At 40.9% G+C, this 17,910-nt stretch overlaps 2 protein-coding genes across 3 annotated transcripts in view; one reads left to right on the plus strand and one right to left on the minus strand.

Annotated features, from left to right (window-relative positions):
- LOC134539795 (protein lin-37 homolog) overlaps positions 1–17,910 on the minus strand; it is a 58,013-nt gene that overhangs the window by 23,458 nt on the left and 16,645 nt on the right. The gene's annotated exons all lie outside the window — the stretch shown is intronic.
- LOC134539794 (facilitated trehalose transporter Tret1-like) overlaps positions 2,917–17,910 on the plus strand; it is a 41,865-nt gene continuing 26,871 nt past the window's right edge. The window contains exon 1 of the mRNA XM_063382062.1: positions 2,917–2,985. The gene's annotated coding sequence lies outside the window, so the exon portion shown is untranslated. The remainder of the gene's footprint in view (positions 2,986–17,910) is intronic.

The following is a 17,910-nucleotide window of genomic DNA, read 5'->3' on the forward strand; positions in this document are numbered from 1 at the left end:
GAAAATTATGTCGAAAACAGTAAATCATGTTATGAAACTGTATATTTCGAACACATTTGTTTTTGCAGTTATCTTATAACTCATTAATTTGTTTATTTACAAAAACGTTTGTAAAATGATTTTTTTTTCCCTTCTGTCAATTTTCCTTCCAGACACAACAGTTCCAGGATGTCTTGGTGAGATTGTGTTTGGGAAGGGAGGGGGGGGGGGCGCTTTACGTATTGTGCAATGTAATTATTACATAAGCGTTCTTGCCATTGAGAAACCTGAATAATAAACAAAAAAGGATGAATATGCGACTACACAGAAAACGAGCCGATGTAAGAAGTTAAATGCATAAACCGCACAGAAAATCCCGTGGAAGGTAATTAGAAGAAGAAAAAATATCACACAACAGACGAGCCCATTGGGCTGACAAGGACGAGACAGTCGTAACGAAAACAGTAATTAAATACAAAAAAATATCGATCGATCTTGGACAACAAAACGACAAGACAGATGGGCCACCACAGGCTGCGACGTTTCGGGAAGCAAGACCTGTTCCCATCCTCAGGCTCAGACTGTTTTAAAGGCACATCCTTGCCGCATGGCACAGGCAAGTTTCCAACCCGCGACACTCCGCAGTCTTATTTGTATTTGTAATAAAAAAATATTTAAAAAACATTATATAGGTACTAATATATTTCAGCATATTAAACATTGGTATTATTGTTGACGTGTACCTAAATATTTTTATTATTTGGACCAAAAAAAAACTCTAATTTAAAAGTAAAAAGGAATGTTATTATATACTATAAATTAAGAGTTTCAAGATGAAACTTACGCCTCCTGGACACGTGACCCACAAGGCCCAGCACTGATCACTATGCATTCGATGAAATGAATTAAGGGCACAACCAGTACATCATTTTTTTTTTTTTTTAGGAATAAAGGAGGGGGGAGTTTGCCTACACTACAAGCTTCGGCTATCAATAAGGCTATGTCACATATTCGTAAAGAAAAAAAAAAGGGGGGGGGGGGGTTGTCTGTAAAGTCGGTTTTCGGACGATAATTTTACGTGATAACGTCATAAGAAAACATTGATGAAAAATTGCATACTTTTTAATTTTCAAATATTATTTACAGTTTTTACAAATTTAATTTAAATTAATTTGTTTAAATATAATCACGAACAATTAGTCAAAAAGCCCGCCTTAACCTGTTTGATACAATAGAAGATTTTCTCGCACGGTGGTTGGCCGGTTCTTGCACGCTCGGCTCAGGCGGGACGTGACAAATTTTTCGTGCATGCAGCCGGCGTTCGCGATTTATAAGACGTTATCACGTCAAAAAAAATCAACAGTCACACGATTTACGTAAAGGTTAGGCTTGGGTTATAAACGACGCGATAACGCAACACGCAATCACAGCAAGGAAATCACGGTCGTTGATTAGGTACGCGTCACCTAGGTACCCCAACTCCAAACTGCAAAACAGAAGAGAATCAATTTCCTCCCCGGGCTTCTCTTGTTAATAATTCAACTGTGCGAAAGTAGAAAAAATGAACACGTGATGAATAAAAAAAACATCGTGGTCTTTAAAAGACTTCGCTACACTTCAAATAAGGTCGGCGGCATGGCCCCCACATTCGATTACGGGGCCTGGACCTAGGATCGGAGAAACAACCTCCCCCCCCCCCCCCCTTCTCGCCATAATTTTACAGTTACCTGCTACATTATGACTGCATGGTTATTTCTTACCAACACTCTTTTTTTTAGGATGTTATTGAACCTGAAAATACACAGGGTTAAATTATGGTTACTATTTTATAAGTCCAAACTAAGCTTTCATTTATAAAATTATTTTACTTTAAAAATAACCACAGCGAGTATGTTTATGTATTTCACACACTGAGATATAAAATAAACAGGACTGAGTGCGGGCCCTGGACCTACCCTTGTGGGAGGCCGTGGTCGGCGGAAACGCAAGTTGAATGCTGGTCGATGTTTATGTTGGGTTTTATTTTTTGCGTGTTGCGTAGTTGACAGACCCGGCCTCCAGGTTTAGCCAGCTCGTTACGTAACGCCGTTGTTTTAAGGTCACCGCACGGCGACATGCGAAGTCGCGGAGACACGAACGCAGCGCTCGCAGTCCAACCCGAGACGACCACGTGGTGTCTGCAGAAGCAGTTTCGGTGTACGCATGAGCGGTTGTGCACTCAAAAAAAAAAAATTTTGCGAAACAGATCCCTGGGAGAGGCATCGTTCGCCTGGATGGACACTGGGTCTAGGGGGGTTTAAACATATTTTCAAAACTCCCGAAACCCTCTGGCGAGGCCTCCACTCCCGACAGATTCACCGAGTGGTGGCCCCCTTTTTTCGTATTTCGCACTCAACAAAATTTTTTTTCAAAGTGCAATCAACCTTAGGAGAAGCGGTCGGAATACCAACTAATTTACAATTTTTTTTTGGAACCTTTTAACTTCAGGTACGCGTGGTCACGTTTACAAGCGACCGGAGGGGAGCAGCCTGAGAAGTTTGAGAACTGGCATAACTTTACCCTGTACCAGAATCGACTACGGTAAACTACTCACAATAAACCTTGACTGGTGGTGATACGTTATAAATAATCTTAAATAACTAAATGGGCTCCACTTGAAACTATTTTTATTAATTTTTTTTTAAATTTAATGTTAAAGAAAATTTATTATTATTGATATTTTGTCATTGTGAGTAAGGGGGGAAATTAAGTATTTTCCGTTCTCGAAAACCTTGATAGTGACGCCTGTGAGAAGACTCCGGTATTCTGCTGGGGAATGACGGAAGAGCGCAGCGGACGACGAGGAGGAGAAAGGGGGGAGGATGGATGAGGGAGGGGGAGAGGGAGGGAGGTAGGAGGCGGCAATGGCAGTGACCGCGGCGGCTGCGAGGCAGTGTCGCGCGCGACCGGCTGCGCGCAGGGCAGTGACAGCCCCGCACCCACGCGCCTGAAGGCAGCTCCCGCCAGGTACGTACCTCCCCGCCGTCGCTGCCTAGCGCTCGTCTCCGCTGGCCCCCGCCCACCCACGAACGAGAAGCCTAACATGTACATCCCAGATCCGTCCCTTCCCGATTACACCCGAACAATTCACCTTCGGCCCAACCTCGGGATTTGTTTTATTTTTTTGCGCAGGAAAAATTAATTCAAATATTAAAAGTGGTCGGTTAGGTTAGCTACATTAAAGCACTTTAAAACACTATGAACGGTTAGTTAGGTTAGTATAGCTACATTAAAATAAACAGAGAAATATAAATATGTATATAATAATCCCGAGGTTGGCCGAAGGTGAATATTCGGGCGTGTTCGGGCAGGGACAGAACTTGATGGACATCTTAGGCTTCCCACCACGAACACCATCCAACAACAAGCCGAGCGCGTATTGTGTACTTCTCTTCAGGTATTTCATTTTTTTTATAATACTATAAATGGCTGAAACGTGAGTAATTGTTTTAGGGGCGAACCACCCCGGTTACAGATTCTCGAAACCACTCCTCAACGGACCTGCATCGCACATCTACCTTCGTTTCCCCGCCACGTAATGTTTTTTTTTTCTGGTCACCGCCGCAAGCTCATACTTGCACCAAATACACCAGAGACTAATACCGGACAGCTCCAAGAAAATGTGTGTGAAAACCTTGCGTTGTTGCCACGTCAGTCCGATAGATGGCAAAACGGTATGCCCGGTATGAACCATGTATCTGTTAAATGCATAATGGTACCAACATTATGGCAACAAAAATAACTTTCTTTTCTCTTGGAAAAACCTTTTTTTTTTAATCATAGTACAGATTTATGAGAGATATTAAACCTCCAGTTCTTAAATTTTTAAAAATTAAATTTATAATGTTTGACAGCAGAAAATATTATACATGATTTGACACTATATATATATATATATATATATATATATATATATATATATATATATATATATATATATATATATATAATATGTTTGTAGTTACACCTCTTGCCGCTAGGTTATTTTTCACACTCTCGCCTGTGTTGTTAGTACAGAGCTGTCCGGTGTTAGTCTCTAGTGTATTTGGTTGTACCTTGCACGACGAGAAGACTGCGTCGGGATCTCGTGAAGTCGAGGTTCCAGCACGACCATTACATCATCCTCACCAGCAAGTTGTCTTCACAGTCGAATATCAAAATAAATAATTATTGTAACACTGAAATCTAATCGAACAGTAGACTTTTAACGTTCACGCATAGAAATTTTAAGTAATGATTTTGCTTCGTAAAAGAAAAATTAATATTTATATATTTTGGCTTTTATTTGTCTTTCATACTTTGTTATTAATATTATGTCCATTATTTGATGATTTCGCTGAAACTAGTCAGAAGTATAAATGCGAAAGCAGCATTAAATACATATTGCTTGGAAACACAATTCCAGCCACTTCTGTGTACGAGTCACATCGGGCCGTGACCATATTTCAGACCACTAACGATTACAATAATTCTTCTACAATAATCTCTTTAAAATTATATAGCTTTGCTTTGCTTTAATTTTCCTATTCTGTCTTTGCTTGTGTTTCTTTTCTTTTAAATCCTGTAAATGGGGTCTGTATCTCCCCCCTGGGTACGTCCCTAGCGATAGTCCACAGCCTAGACACCGCGCTAGAAGCACCAGCGAGCGTCGCGCTTATCATCCCGCCTCACTGACACACACTGACACACCCCTGGCTAGGCTGGCTCCTCAACGCTCACGCTAACAGCAGGTTAAGGAGCCCACCTAGTAAAGGATGCATTTTGTGTGAGTGAGCCTTAAGGGAGAGAAACAGGGACCGAAAGACGTTATCTCGGTTTCAACAGCTTTTAGGCGAATGAAATGTTCTATAGTTTGATTTGATAGTTTGTAGAAAATGGGGGAGGGGAAACTAGTATTTTTAATACTTTGGAAGACGAATCGGCGACTTGTAAGTAGCCATATAAAAAAGGGGGGGGGGGGTTGTCTGTGAAGTCGGTTTACGGACTATAAATTTACGTGATAACCTCATAAGAAAACATTGACGAAAAATTGCATAATTTTTTTTTTAATTTTCAAATATTATTTACATTTTTTTTTGCAAAAATTTAATTTAATTAATTTGTTTAGATATAACAACAAACAATTAGTTAAAAAGCACGCCCTAACCTGTTTGGTATCATAGAAGAATTTTCTCGCACGGTGGTCGGCCGGTTCTTGCACGCTCGGGCTCGGGCGGAAACATGACAATTTGTTTTCGCGCGTGCAGCCGGCGTTCATCGATTTTTAAGTAGAGACCGGAAAAATTCGCGGATTCATTTCGTGATAGTCTGAAATTCAAACATTTGTACAATTCTGCTGGTTCTGCTATTGGCTTCGCGGTTTAGCTGGAGCTCTCTGGGCCAATGAGAGACTATCGACCAAAGAAGCGTCGAATCACGAGCCACCCAAAGGAGACGCCTCACAATTTAGCAACCAATGAACACGCGTGTTTGCTTGAGAAATGCAGAGATGTAATGGAGGCTATCCTAGAGGTCATTGAATCCGCGAATTTTTCCGGTCCCTAGTTGTAAGACGTTGTCACGTCCGAATGTCAGGTGGTTCTCTTGACAAGAGTCTAGCGGCAGCAATGCTACCTTCCTGCAACTGGCCGCAAATGCCGATCCTTTCCGAAGTTAGCCGATCGGGAGCGCCTACCCCCTGGATGTTTTTTTATTTTTAAGCGCGCGTTTTTTCTCTCCAGTATAAAAATGCCACATAGACTGTTTAGTGGATGGTTGTTTATATTAGGTAAGTATAGCTATATTAAAAATACTGTAAAATCATTTTATGGTTGCTTAGCAAATAACTTTTTAATATGTAGCTATCCAGCGCTAGGAAACAGTTTACATGATTTCACAGTATCTTTAATGTAGCTATCCTAACCAAATCAACCGTCCACAAAGTTTTAAAGTATTTATAATGTAGCTAACCTAACCTAATTGACCATTAGTTATCATGGCCTTACCTGAAAATTACAATTTAATTAATAAATTTACTTTTATTTGCATTCATTATTCAAATATATTTATTACTTTTGAAATTATACGTGCTCGTATTTATTTTTACAAGTACAAAAAAAATTCGCACCTGCCGGGAATCGAACCGTCAACCTTACGATTAGATGATAGCGCCGCTGAGCGCTCAGCCACGAGGCCATATTCGACAAATGGAAGTTTCAGATCAGATATGATCGTGCCGCCGGCCCCGGAACGAGCCAGTTGCCAGTTGCCAGTTGCAGGAAGGTAGCATTGCTGTCGCTAGACTCTTCTCTCTCTTGGAGTAAAGACGCGTGACTACGCAGGGGAGCCGGGCAGACAGGACGAGCCCCGACACTCGGCTGTCGTGCTGGGGCAGACACACCCCCTGGAGGGACACGACGCCGAGGTCCCAACCCGGATCCCCGGGAGAGACAGTCCGGTGCCTCCAACACCGCGACGTCCCGCCATGTCCGCCGCTGATCCCTCGACAGGTACAGAGCCCAAAACCCCACGAACTTACCGACTCACTGCGGGTTATGCCAGAGAACATCGGCTCATGCGGGAAGCCTTCATCTCGCAGACGAGAGAGCCACAACCCGAAGTTCCCCCAAGTTCATGCTCGCCTTTTTTCCCCCCCGTTCTATCTTGTTGTATAAACCGGTGTGGCATTAAATTGTGTGGTCCATTAGGATAGGTTAGCTACGTGGATGGTTGTTTATATTAGGTAAGTATAGCTATATTAAAAATACTGTAAAATCATTTCATGGTTGCTTAGCACATAATTTTTTTTTAATATGTAGCTATCGAGCGCTAGGAAACCGTTTACATGATTTCACCGTATCTTTAATGTAGCTAACCTAACCTAATTGACCATTAGTTATCATGAGTTACAATGAACAAAAAAAAAACCGAAGATGCACGATCGGGCGTTTGGCTCTCTCGTCTGTGAAAAGAAGGCTTCCCCTCCAAAACCCAGCCCAAACAACCTGATTTCAGTTCCGCATAGTTTTACTCCATCTCACTCTATATGGCTATTTTTTTCTTTCTATAATTATTAGATGGTATAAAACAAAGACGCTATCCGATTCTGTCTGTCTGTTCGCTTACTTCTGAACTACACTGTGAATTTTGATGCGGTTTTCGCCATTCAGTAAACTCGCTCAGTGTAACTGAGCCCGCAACAGCCGAGACAAAGGCATCGCGGATGTTTGTAAACGCTCAGTGGCGTGGAATGCGGGGAGGGGTCGCGGACAATCCTTATTACTTCACTCACTCATTCATGTAGTGTCCGCCCAGTTGACTTGATGTAAGCTTTTGGACATACGCCATTGCTAAGCACATGTATGTCTGTAGAAGAAAACTACAAAAAAACACAAAAGACAAAAACACAAACTAAGCAAAAAAAATTGCTGTTGTCAACAGGATATAAACACCACATAATATTCCATTACAGGAATATCGTCAACAAACAAAGAAAAACAAAGAAAAATGGACTAACAGAACGAAAAAAAAAAAAACCTCAAATGATGACAGCACAAAAATATTGAACAAAAAAAATCAGCACAGCAGTTGAAACGAGACAAAAACACGACAAAACGAAAAGACGAAACAAACACAATAGTTTTCCAAAAACAGAAAAGAACGGAAAAAAAAAACCACAAATGATGACAGCACAAAAATATTGAACCCAGTTGGGCTGGTGGCTAGCGTGTCTGGCCGGCGGGCAGAGGGACCCGGGTTCGATTCCCGACCCGGGAGGGAATTTTACAAAACAAAGGATTGGATATTTGTGATGTCCCATTCAACTTCACCCCGCGAGAGACCTTGACAAACCATCGTGGCATCTTCCTACCTTGACAAGCACAATCCTACCGTGACCCCGCAATTGGTAAAAAAAATGAATCCTCACCATTTCACGTATCAAGACCCAAACGAGACAGGGCTCTGCGTCATACGGTCACGCACGGGACTCAAGAGGGAGAAATAGTAACTCAAGGACGCCAAACTAGCTTCAACGTTGTTAATTCCGTAACAACGATGTTTTGTTTAGTATTTAAAAATTGGCCTTCGCCAAAAGGCAGAGCTCAAATTCCAAGACCCATAGTATATTTGTCTACCGACAGTAAACAGTAAACACTAAACGCCAACGACATTCAATGGAAAACTATTTGTAGAGCAAACGCATTCCGTTAAATTTAGAGGGTTTTTTTTTAAAGGAAAATAAATTCTGATAATCAAACGTTAGAAATAATTTATGGCTGGAAGAACTTCTAAAATCAAGATAGTGTTTTTCGTTTCATACATTCCTCTTCTCCTCTTCTCCTCCTCCCCCCCCCCCTAGGAACAACTAGGACTCCCCCGCTCCTTGCTGCGGTCCGTGTTGTTATCCATGTCCCAGTTCTGCATCGAGCATTTAAAAAAAAATTGGTCGTCTGTAAAGTCGGTTTACGGACGATAGTTTAACGTGACAACGTCATAAGAAAACATTGATGAAATGATTGCATACTTTTATGAATAAAATTGAATCTTTTTTATTGAATTATCACTATTTTGTATGGATACAAAGAATGAGTGAAATGAAATCTACAATTTAATTGATAAATTTACTTTTATTTGCACTCATTAATACAAATATGTTTATTACTTTAACGAAGAGATTATTTTAACTATAACTTTTATACATGTTTGCTATTTAACTTCTTCCAATCTGTGTTATTCTGTTAAGGATAGGACGATGACAGGAAAAGTAGGAAACGAATGGGAGTGTTTCAAGTTTAATGTGCCTCGAAAAAGTCAAATCGATGGTTGTTCCAATCGAGTGGAAGAGAGATAGATGCGGCGCGAGCGTACAATGTGCGTAACGGGACAATGTGCGTAACGGGACACCTTTTTCGTTCCCTGGGTGTACCTGCGTGTTTCCGCTGGAACACGGGGAAACACGACGGTAGCGAGATGTTGCGACACGGCGGGGGTTCGGAGAACGCGTTCCGAATCGTTCGTTCTCGCGTGGGGCCATCAGGCTGTGCGAGAGCCGCCTTTGTCCTGGCGAACAATGCGCCCCCCCCCCCCCAACCCACCGAGCGGTACTCTCGTTGGGAGGAGAGTCTCTGGGTGGCTCGCCGCGTCCGTGCGACACCTGACCTCTGACCTCTGTGACCAGCGAGCTCACCTGTTCTCCAGTTGCCCGAGCACACTCGCAACCGACGACACTCGCGCGCCAACCATTCTAAAACAATCCCGAGCGTGATAAACATACGCAAACCCGTGTTTCCCAACCACATTACCGCACGCGAAACGACACGTAGTCGACACCAATCCCGGCTTTGAGACATGATTTTCCAACAATGAGTCTCATTAAAATGCTGCCCATCTTGATAAAATATTCATCAAACATGATTTCGTGTTTTCAGTACATGCTAGGATTGAACATAAATATTTACCGTTCAATTCATAAAAATCTTTGAGTAAGAATTTGTCCGGTAGAAAAATCCTTTCAGAAACAATTAAATATAGTTATATTATGACACGAACCATTCAAGCAAAATTGTTTAGAATACTACCTCCTTAAATAAAGTTATATTCAGAAAAAAAAAATCATAGGGAAGTGTCATCGATAGCTGCGGCCAGATATTTAACAATGCAAAAATGGTGGTGCCTTGTTCCTCTAAATGCCATGGAGCTATTGCACGTGCGTAGGCCTGGTATGACAACGCTGGGTGTAGACCTGCCAGGCGCGGCGCCTGAGTAGACGGCAACCCGCGCAACACGCGAGGCGTTGTGGTGGGGAACAGCAAGGGGCGCGGCGCCTGGGTACACGGCAACCCGCGCAACACACGAGGCGTTGTGGTGGGGAACAACAAGGGGCAAACGAAAACACCACAGTGCGCCTTTCCAATGCTATCAGCCCTGTTCTTGTTTCGGTGTGCTCCGTCGCCACACATACACCCAAACAGCTTTAGACCACTTATTAATGTAATTAAAAATTTGAAAATTTTAATCGAGTATTTTACGAAAAACATTTTATTGTCGTATTTCATCAATAATATCATCTGATAATATTCAGGTCTTAATTTTAAGAAAACATAAGAAAGACCGTTTTTTGCCATCAATTTTTTATAACATTTAATGTTTCAAATTGTAGCTGTTTGACCGTAACTTCACCAACCTCATTTCAAATTTTTCATTCATAAAGTATAATTAATATAAACCTCTCTCTCTCGTGTGTGTGTGTGTGTGTGTGTGTGTGTGTGTGTGTGTGTGTGTGTGTGTGTGCGCGCGCGCGCGCGCGTCAAGGTTCGGTCACACATTCCTGGTTGATTTTTAGTTTGTTTTTTTTTTTGTAATTGCTTTTATTTAAGGGCTATTTATTAAATTTTAACTCAATACCTCCCTTGCATTTGTTTTTCTGCGACAAATATTTTCAACAGATATTCACTTAGTGTAAAATTATGCGTGTGAAAAATGCGCGCAAGTCTTCGCAATTATCATAGCTTCCACGACTTTTTACACCTGTGAATATCTGTTCACTTAGTGAATATCTGTTGAAAATATGTGTGTCGGAACAACAAATCCGAAGGAGGTATCGAGTTAAAAAATTTTATAAATAACTTTTAAATAAAAGTATTGGCAAAAAAAACAAAAGAAATCAACATGGCATGATAAACCTCAAAGCAAAGTCATAGCGATCCGTGTAAGCTACACGCATGTTCCGAGGGAAATGATACTGCAGACAGTGAACTATTTCATAACTTCAAAACGTTTATTTTAAAAATATTAAACTAATATGAACCGAATATAAACAATAAACGAAGAAAACATTCGAAGAGATGGAATTTAAAAAAAAAGCCTATATGAGACTCTTAATAGCTTACTATTAGAAAAGATACGTGGAAAACGTGAAATGTGGGTGTTTACCGACTGTAGTGAACGGAAAAGTTTTTTTGCGTGGAACTAAGTTTGGCGAGTGTAATGACGGGAATGGATTGTGATGAGTAGAGACCGGAAAAATTCGCAGATTCATTTCGCGATAGTCTGAAATTCGTACACACATACCTTTAAGCTGCTCTTGATATTGGCTCCACTGTTCGTCTGGGCGAATCTGGGCCAATGAGAAACCCCTCAACCAAAGAAGTGACGAATCTCGGGGCAATACCAGTTGAGACGACTCACAAGTCAGCAGCCAACGAACTGGCCGTTATTTGCCCGAGTGTACAGAGGACTGTGTGGACTATCCCGGAGGTCATCGAAACCGCGAATTTTTCAGGTCCCTATAGTGATGAGCAACAGGGGTCGGCGGAAAAATAAAAGGTTTCCGTTGCGAAGAGGCGACGCGGACGGACAGATGACTGCCGCTGGGCTCCGGTCACGACCCACGACCCACGACCCACGACCCACGACCTTCCCGCCAGACCGCCAAGGATCTCGGGCACACGACACCCGCGCTTAGAGGGCGGTGGGCGACCTTCACCATCTCCACGTTCCAGGTCATGGTTCTGTGTTCGATTTGACTTCGACACTGTCCACTGTCAACTTGAGAAGGCACCAGCAGTTCTGACAAAGTCTCAGGGCTCAGGACACAGCCAACTGTCTGGTCAGCTGAGCTAGGTACAGGGGCTGAGGCGGTGACTATGCTGGGTTGGTGGCCCCAGCCGCTGGTCTAATACCCTCCCGATCAAACAACAGGGAGTGTGATCCCTAACAGTTCTGTGTTATGAAAGCTCTGGATTGTATAAACGAACTGGAAGTTTCTCCCACCCTGCCCTGATAGGGCGCACACGTGGTAGGGGTACGTGAGAATAATGCCTGCCGTAGGTCGGAACAATCTGTCCACTGTCAACCATGTTGGGATTTTGGGTGGCTTCAATTACACCGCATGTGTACATATGTACTAGCTATTTATTTATTTTTTAATTTGTTTTTTTGATTTAAAACCAAAATTACTTCACCTTTAAAATTTAAAACAAAAAAGGTGCTACAGACTACTTCATTAAAATGGTTCTATTTTCTTCCAGAAAAAAAAACTGTATTTATTTTCCATTAAAAGTATGTAATACGTGAATGTGTGTGTGTGTGTATATATATATACTTACATATATGCCTTTGTGTAGTTTAAGCCATTAAAATTGTCTAAAAGTTTAAGAGTTTAACGTGAGTCTAAAATACGGCCCGAAACGGAACGTAAATCCTTGACGTTTCGAGAAACTGCGAAGAAAGAAAACAACAGCTGTCCATGACGTAGCTGGAGGAAAAAAATAATAATTCGCCAGTTAATGACTTCCGCGATGTGTCGTCCGAGCCGACAAGAAGTAGACACGCAGCGCTGTCGAACCTAGTCTGTTAGACATCACAGTAAATGTACGGACTTCTCAACAAAGGAACCGCCTCAGATGAACGAAAGCTTTTTTTTTTTTTGACGTGACGTCTAATAAATCGATGAACGCCGGCTGCACGCACGAAAAAGTGTCCCGTTACGCACATTGTCCCGTTACGCACATTGTCCCGTTTGCTCATTGTACGCTTGCGCCGCATCTATCTCTCTTCCACTCCATTGGGACAACCATCGATTTGACTTTTTCGAGGCACATTAAACTTGAAACACTCCCATTCGTTTCCTACTTTTTCTATCATCGTCCTATCCTTAACAGAATAACACAGATTGGAAGAAGTTAAATAGCAAACATGTATAAAAGTTATAGTTAAAATAATCTCTTCGTTAAAGTAATAAACATATTTGAATTAATGAGTGTAAAATTATCAATTAAATTGTAGATTTCATTTCACTCCTTTGTATCCATACAAAATAGTAATAATTCAATAAAAATTATTCAATTTTATTCATAAAAGTATGCAATATTTTCATTAATGTTTTGTTATGACGTTGTCACGTTAAACTATCGTCCGTAAACCGACTTTACATACCCAATTTTTTTTTTCGCAGTTCCGTAAACAATGAATTATTGCAGAAACTACGCAGGTCTGATTGCGACTAACAAGAGTCCTGTGTTATGTTGTAAAGCAAGCCGATAGGCCAGAGACCAACAGTCACGTGGGACGTAAACATGGTGTACACACGTATATGTAGTCATCTTTCCTCGACTTTTCCATTACTTCCCATGACCAAAATTACTTTCCTATTTAAAAAAAAAATCATTGGCCTATTTGTGCAGTTTTCTGAAATAAGTACAGAAAATCCAGCCTCCGCCATTCCCACAGTTGGCCTGGTCAAAACACAACCTCCCATAAGCTCTTCTATAGTGTGCATGATTATACACTAAAATACAATCCGGAAACAAAAAATGCTCTCACAGTCTTGAGTGATGGCCCACTGAAGCATGATATTTTCCCCTAAATTACTATCACTGGGTAATTTCCATTACCTTTTTTTCTTTCTTTCAGGATTGCGTGTGAACTCCCTGACTTTCCCTAACCAACACCAACTTCCCTGAACTTTCCCCCCCGACTTCCAAGAAAGTGGACACTCTGGTGAGTGGTTTGGGCTAAAAAGGGGGGTTTTTTTCACGTAATGCTGTCATGCACAGGGACTTGAGGCGGCGGGAGCGCTCGTGTTGTAGAAGGATCCGGACCATTCTGGTGCAGACTTGATTAAGGGAAGGTGTGGGGTAAGCGTGGTGGGGGGGGGGGAATAACACCCACTGCCCGCTAGAGCTGTAGCAAACCGCATGTATTCGGTACTGAGTAGACGGGTGCGCCATCTAGTACCGAGTAACGAAACAAGTTACACACGAATGCATTTCGTTACTCGCATTTTTCGTATGTTTTACGCATGCGCGCGCTTATTCGATGAATTTAAAAAACGTACGTTACGAAGAACGATGTTTTTTTTTTATTAAGTAAAGTATAATTTGGAAATTCGTCGTCCAGGTTTTTTACTGTTTATTAAATGTATTGTGTGTGTAGACAAAGTTTGAGATTGGAACAGAAACAAGGTAAGAAAGTATTTTTTTACCACTTAGAAATATGTATGTTTTTGCTATTTATTATCGCGTATTTTCACGTTTTTTTATTGTTCTTATCTTAAAAGAGATATTATAATAAAACCGCTCTAATTAGATGTAATTGTTTCTTGATTAACAAAAACTGTTAATTATCAAATGTTGTTAATTGTTTATATTCGATTTATTATTATTTACGCGACGTCATACTGTACGCGTACGCAATACGACTCGATTCGTTGCTGTAACATAACATAGCATGTTATGCGATATCAGAAGTAACGAGTAACGTAACGATACGATAGTAACGAGTACTAATTGTTATAGTAACGAATACATACGGGTAGGCTTTTTTTTTCGATACTTTTACACCTCTACTGCCCGCAACACACGGTGTGACGCGTCATTACCACCGAGCACCGAGCGAACACTTAATTTCAGAAAGACCCTGACGTGCATTTACTGATATTCTGGAACATTTGTAACTTTTTTTTTTTTTTTTTTTAAGTGTAGCCGCTGAGCTCTCGGTATACGGCATCCGGTAGGAGTAATTTACTGAATGGATGGGAATTTTGTGGAACGTTAAGTTGCATGAAACGGAAATTTGTAACGACGGTGCCGCCATCCGTGGCGGATGCCTCAAACCAAAGTTCACACAAAGGGAAAATTTACAGTATAACTGCTTAGTGAATTTGAACAAGATAAGCAGTATTATTAATAAAATTCTTTGCCGAAAATCAGATCCAAAGCCAGGGTTGTGCTATGGTGGAAAATATGCCCGGGGTTCGTTAATGGCAATATGGGTAGTAGGTATATCTGAAATTAACTGGCCACTCTTCCGGCGTGATTAATTCCATGCACGTTTTTAGTTATACAGAGTTGTGGTGAAATTATTTGGCTGTTGGGAGAAGAAAAACAACTGAAATTTAAATTTTATTTTGTTTATTCAACGATAAAATCGTGTTTTCTTTTTTCTTTTTTTTTAGCTGTAAGTTTATTTCAAGTATTTTTTTCTCTTTTATCGGAGTCGTTTCATTATATACTTTAACCTTTCGCTCAGCAAATCCAATGATTCTATATTCGAAGTAGCTGCTCCGGTGGCGAATTCTAGCGGTGATTGCGGAAACTACGTGTGCTTCGCGTCCAGAAATGTAGTCGAAAAAACGCTCGGCATGATTTTAAAGAATTCTACTTCGTATTATAAGTTTATTTGTAACGTGAGAAAACACGCAATTGCTCGTTACCGAGATTAGATGTTAACACATCACTGGCGAGTGCTAATTTTTGACGTGACAACGTCTAATATATCGATGAACGCCGGCTGCACGCACGAAAAAGGATGACTCATTGTCCCGTTACGCTCATTGTACGCTTGCGCCGCATCTATCTCTCTTCCGCTCGATTGGAACAACCATCGACTTGACTTTTTCCAGGCACATTAAACTTGAAACACTCCCATTCGTTTCCTACTTTTCCTATCATCGTCCTATCATTTAACAGAATAACACAGATTGGAAGAAGTTAAATAGCAAATATGTATAAAAGTTATAGTTAAAATAATATCTTCGTTAAAGTAATAAACATATTTGAATTAATGAGTGCAAATAAAAGTAAACTTATCAATTAAATTGTAGATTTCATTTCACTCCTTCTTTGTATCCATACGAAATAGTGATAATTCAATAAAAATGATTCAATTTTATTCGTAAAAGAATGCAATCATTTCATCAATGTTTTTGTTATGACGTTGTTACGTTAAACTATCGTCCGTAAAACCGACTTTACAGACAACCATTTTTTTTTTTAAATTAACGGCGAAGTGTGTAAACGTTCCGTCCGTCATCGTGGCGACCCTGTACTCGCGAGTCACGGACCAATCGTGACGAGGACCGGTGTTCAGTTCTCTCGCGCGCTCTGGCTCACGATTCGCCGTCAAGCACCATCACGTTCTTCTTTCTAGGCCAATCCCCTGATCCAGCCTGGACCCAAGGCTCCCCCCCCCCTCCTCTCTCTCATTACTGTCACTTGTTCTTAATTGAACTTAAGGGGCCCGCCTACCTGGTCACACAGACGGTGCGCAGAGCTTCAGGGAAAACAACGCGATTTCAAAACTACTCCAGATATCCGAGTGGGGTATGTTTACGAAAAGCATTTAAGAGTTCGCTGAGGCCCGAAAAGTACTTTTAATTTTGGATCATGTTTTTAAACTGTATTTCTAGAAGAGTTAAAATGGCTAAAACGCATGTTTTCAGAGTAATTTTTAGGCGTAAAACAACCAGTACAGATTATTAAAAACACTTAAGGGACTTGCATTACACCTTTATCTTCATTTATCGGCCATATAATGCTGCGGTCACCGCTAAAATTTCACAGTTATCCTGTGACGACGAGAAGACTACGCGTCAGTTCAGAGCCTTGCGCTTAGAGGCGATACCACGCTAGAAATACCATCGAGCGTCGCACTTATCATCCCGCCTCACTAATACACATACACTCCTGACGAGGCGGGCCCCTTAACAGCCAGTTCGCGGCGAGGTCACGTGATACGCGGGGAAAACGCGAACACGCTAATCGGGATTATAAGGGAAGAAATCGCAGAAGGCATATCGTGAGGATGGAAGAGACCGCGCGAAAAGTCTCACCATTCGCCAGAAGGAGAAGAGACATGGCAACCGGGACAATAAAAGCCCAAAAAGTAAACATTCTCGAAAATATGTTTTCACCGGTCGCTTTAACTTCCAAAGAACATTCCTTGCACGGAAACTTACGGTTGACATGAAATATAATGATGGATTTCCCTGAGAAAAATTTAGGGGGGAAAAAAGACAATTAGATTCAACTGAATGAGAGAAGTTCCGAGTGTAGTTTCACGATCAAGAACCAACATGGGGAGTGTGTTTGTAAGGGGGTGGGCAGGTCTGTATGGCGATGGCACACAGTGAGTGTGTGAAGACTTTTTTTTTCCTTGCGCCATATGGGATAGACGCCCAAAAAAATCGGCTGAAGTGTGTGGAAACCGTTTCTTTTTTTTTTTTTAATGAAGTGACTGTTTTAAAGACCGTGATTCTAATCCGTACTTCCTAACCATCATCTGAAGTTATCAAGCAACCATTTCCGCAATGGTTTGGGCGGAACAATATGGCGAAGGCGAGATAAGTGACTTCAAATATGTCACGGCATGCCGTCTCCTGACAATTCCTAACTCCATTGGCATTGAGATGATTATTATATAGGTATTCTCCTTGCAATACGTCAATGGGCTCGATGGCACAGCGGTAGTAAGAGCGTGTGTTTATGAACCTCAAAGGAAATGGTTCAAAACTTATTTCTGGATTTTTTGATAACATTATAATGTAATATATTATAATAATAATAATGTTGAATCAGCTCAATAAGGTTACGGTTTGTTTGTAGTAATTATTTGCAGACTGATTTCAGTTATTTAGGCACAAAGAAATCTTCTAACATATACTTAGTGTTTTTATGTTTTTTAAATGTTTCAGGTTAATATTTTAGTAATGCGATGGAAGTTTAACTTCTAGCGTGTGCGGAACACATTAATTTTCTGCACCTGCCGCTAGAATTCGCTGCCTGAATCGTAAATGTTTCCTGGTACTATCAAACACAAGTAGGATTTAGCAGCAGGAAAAACAGGAAAATTTTATACTATTAAAAAAGGATCCGAAAAAAAATCCGGCTTTGGACCTGATTTTCGACAAGGAATTTAATTACATCAATAACCTTTTATTCGCTTCACACCACATACTGATACGTAGGATATAAAGTTTCGTCGGTGCGCTGTCTACCATCCTAAATGTGTGTTTATAGTCATACGTTGTAGTATCTACAGTCACGTCATCTACAGTCCCTGTTTGATGAAAAATATGTTATTCTCTTTGATACTGGATGTTTTACAAATTTAAAAAAATATATTTCTTTTTAA

Source organism: Bacillus rossius, chromosome 16, assembly GCF_032445375.1.
Source record: "Bacillus rossius redtenbacheri isolate Brsri chromosome 16, Brsri_v3, whole genome shotgun sequence".
Lineage (NCBI taxonomy): Eukaryota > Metazoa > Arthropoda > Insecta > Phasmatodea > Bacillidae > Bacillus > Bacillus rossius.